General features: G+C 38.8%; 1 long non-coding RNA gene across 1 annotated transcript in view; it reads left to right on the top strand.

Moving 5' to 3' along the window:
* Nucleotides 1–3,564, top strand: part of LOC111812364 — a 14,090-nt gene extending 10,526 nt beyond the window's left edge. The window contains exon 3 of the long non-coding RNA XR_002817876.1: nt 3,554–3,564. This is a non-coding gene — a long non-coding RNA (uncharacterized LOC111812364). The remainder of the gene's footprint in view (nt 1–3,553) is intronic.
* The last annotated feature ends 390 nt before the right edge of the window (nt 3,565–3,954 follow it).

Here is a 3,954-nt window from a genome sequence, read left to right as displayed (position 1 = left end):
CCGCGCCCCCCGCTGTCCCGCGCGCCGCTGCTTGCGCCCCCCGCTTCGCTGCGCCACGGAGAAGCGCGATATTGGGGTTCTGGTCCCGACCTCACCGCTACGTGCTGTGGAGTGTGGGGCAAAGTGCTTGCGCTCTCTGGGAGTCATTCTGTAACTCTGGGAGTCTGGACTAAGGTTCCTGATGATCTGGAATAACGCTGCCTCCTCACCCAGCACATTCCTTTACCCCCGGATCTGACTTGGATTATTGTACACGCAAAGGTCCACGCAGCAGCAACCTTTGGGGGTTGTTGGAAGTCACTTTTGACCTTGCCACCCGGGAGCCGAGGGCCGGGAAGCCGTGCTGTGCCGGGGCTTGTGGTGGCATAGAAGTGCACATCTGTGTACGGCGTTTGTATGAATACACGAATAATCCCAAGTGTTACAGGAGTCTGAAAGTTTCACGTAGTTTTAGAGCGGAGAGTTTTATGTTAATTTAGCCTTGGTTCTATGCTTGGCGTGATTTGAGTTCCAGAGAGGGAAAACCAATGACTGACTTGCTGGAGATCATACAACTAAAAATTACACTACAATCTGAAGTGCCTAATCTGCTCTTCAGATTCCTTTGTGTTGTGTTATGGGTTTGACTATCAGTGATGGTTAAGGGAAGGGCGTTTGTCATTGGTGTTTTTGAATGTCAGGGTGATTCTAGGCAAGAATTTGTCATTGTTGAACCAGGTTTTGTGGCACAAGGCTGTAATCCCAGCACTGTGCAGGCTGAGGCAGGAGGATCATGATGAGTTGGAGACCAGCCTGGGCTACAAAGTGAGCTCAAGGCTAGCCTGGTCGGCATTGCCAGACTCTGTCTCCAAAAGGCCCCCGCCATCTGTCATTGTCTTTTTTACTTAGAATAACTGAGATTTCCACTATGGAATTACAGATTTCATTGTTCCTGTTTCTCTTCCCAGCCATTACTTTTTCTTCCCAAGAACCTAAGTGAGTTTATCTCTCATTCACTGAACGAGTGACCCACCCCCAACTACTTCAAAATTTGCTTTTTTTCAGTTGTGACTTCTAGATTTTATTCATGTTTTTTGTTATATATGTTATTTGTTGTTCTTATGTTCCAGAATGCAGAAGTCAATGATAGAATTGTAGAATAACCTGCAACTTGGACTTAGGAGTTAAATTGTCATGTTTGGAATGCACATAATGTACTACCCAGCTATGAGAACTTGAGGGAAAATTACTTTGTATTCCAGTTTTAACTGTAAAATGAGGATAAGAAGAGTAAATCTGATGGGGTTGGTTTGAGGATTCAATTTGATAATAAAATCCATGGTATATAAATTCAACAAAAGTTAGATGCTTCTGTTATTTTTAGTATATACACTCTCATCTATGTGGATTACTCTGTTCCAGGGCTTTAGAAGAAATCACGCCAATTCCTTTTAGGATCAGAACTATCAGAATTGTCCAGGGAGGCAGATGAAACAGAGTTAATTGACAAGAATTTAAAAAAAAAAATAGCAGTTGATTTCTATACCTGAATAATACATATTGGTATAAAAACATTAGAAACGTGAGTATGAATTTTAAAAGTTTGTATTATGTAGTAGTGGTAGATAATTGTAAATGCCCTGAAAATCTGTGTTATATTCAACAAGTCAAAGTACAGGCTTTGCTTAAAATGTGAATCATGGGCATGTAATATATGGACAATGCATTAATTCCTTAGACTCAGTCATGACTCGCAGGATCAGGCCACAAATACATTATGTTAACCTAACTTGCCTTGTTACTAAAAATATTCATAACATTGAAAGTATATGAGGACTGAATAAATAGAGCTCTGAGCTCACTTGAGATCTAGACCCACATAAGAACTATTGTGAGCCAGGTAAACAGCAGGCAAGCTCTTGGCTATCCTGACCTTCAAGTTGGAGTGGCCCATCTGGATCAGAGGTCATAAACATAGAAATGTAAAGCTGCAGATGACACTAGGCTGTAGTGGTTTAGTTTATGCTGAAAAGATGTTGTAGAAATACACATACTGTGATCAGTAACTCCACTAACTCCTTTGTGAGTAATTGGAATTGCTTCCTAGTAGTTCGAAAAAGGAACAGCAAAGTATGTGTGTAATACATTTGCTTTATATCCTTTTCTGGTACTTGGTTGTGTGTCCTTATTTAGCTTTATGCTTCCTTTCTGCTTGCAAACAGTTTATGTTTACTGGTTCAATGACTTTCTAGGTTAAAGTTCATGCAGAGAAGGAATGTGAGAGGTTGTGTGTGCTTTGTTGGCTTTCAAGATGGGACATGTATTAATGCTGATTAAGAAGAGAGAGAAATCATTTATTTATGTTAAAAAGGAAAACAAAACTCACACTCAGTGTTTTTTATCTTTTGTTATCAGATTGTTGTAAATTGTCTTTTTGTACCTAATTATTAGTAGTATCTCTTGGCTTTAGAAACAAAGAGCTTAGTTGATTATCTAGTATAGTTTTCATTAAAGATTATTGCATCTTCCTAGATGATACCAAGCAAGTTGGCTCAGTAGGCCTCTGATGTTACTGGGTTCAGGTTTGCGTATATAAAATGATTTCTTTTAGCACCATCAATATTAAACGGACTTCTTTTTCCTGTGGGAGGTAAATATGCTCATAAAAACACTCTAAAATACTTTTGTATAAGTGATTTATATTTGCTATAGAAAACTGACAAATACAGATAAATCCTCTGATACATAATCCTTCCAACTCAAATTCATAATTGTCAACTTTTTTGGTGTTACTCCTATAGATTATGTCTAATAGATATATTTGTACAATACAGTAAGTCCTTGATTTATGAATAAATTCAGTTCTGGGAGAAATGTTCATATGTTGGATTCATTCATAAGTCTGACAAAATAAGTCTTGTACACCTTTGACACAGATATACAATGTAAAGCATAAACCGCCCCAGAAATACAGTAAGTTTCTACTACTCTATACTGTTGCACTGCATAATAGGCGCACAGCAGCACAACTGTGAACAGATACACAAGCTCCTTACACAATTTGTTCTCATTTGCAAGTATTTGTAACGTGAGGTCCCTTTGTATTAGTGAGTTTGCAGCCTGAATGTTTGTATGACTTAGTATACATACTTATTTTCATAAATATGATCATGTTTTATAATTTCTTACCACTATCCATTATTATGGACATATTAACATATATTGCCCTTCATGAAGATACATTTAGGTTTCTCTTGATTCTGAGTTCTGTGTATTACAAAAAGAGTAACAGTACTACCAGTCTATTGCTCTTTAGCCGGTCTGATTTCACTCCATCAGGTGCATTTGTAATGTCTGGAGATGTTTTCTGGTTTTTGACATGGAAGCCAGCAGTGCTGTCAACATTTTGCCCTTCACAGCAGAGTATTATCCAGCTTGAAATGCCAATAGTGCCACTGTTGAGAAACCCTGAAGCCATCTTCTTTGTCAAAGCTGCTATTAAAATTAAAACTTCAAACAAATTAAATTTGAGTTTAATTGAGTGAAAAATGGTTGGCGAATTGTGCAACTTGAGGATCAGAAGAGGTCCAGAGAGATCCATTCTGCAATGTGGGTAAGCAGATTTATGGCTGGAAAATAGAAGTGAAGTACAGAAGCTGCTTGACTGGTTTAGTTCAGTGTCTGCCCTGACTGAACCTTGCCTGATGAGTTGGCAGTCTGTGGTAGACTAACAAATGGCTTGCTGTGACTGGCTGGTGAAGTCTCAGTTTTTACAAAGCCATACCCAGTTGAATTCACTACAAAGTTAGGTTCAGTTCATTATGTTAGAACTCAAAGTACAAAGGTCTCCTCAGGCTAAATGTACTTTAACATTGCATGGATACTTTTCATAGAACTGAATATCTTCAAAGTATATACATTCAGCCATCTTAGTGGCACAGGACTATAATCCCAGCACTTGGGAGGATGAAGCAG

Source organism: Octodon degus, unplaced genomic scaffold (genome assembly GCF_000260255.1).
Source record: "Octodon degus isolate 3935 unplaced genomic scaffold, OctDeg1.0 scaffold00122, whole genome shotgun sequence".
Classification (NCBI taxonomy): Eukaryota; Metazoa; Chordata; class Mammalia; order Rodentia; family Octodontidae; genus Octodon; species Octodon degus.
The sequence above is the reverse complement of the archived record's forward strand: the minus strand, read 5'-3'. Positions and strand labels throughout refer to the sequence as shown.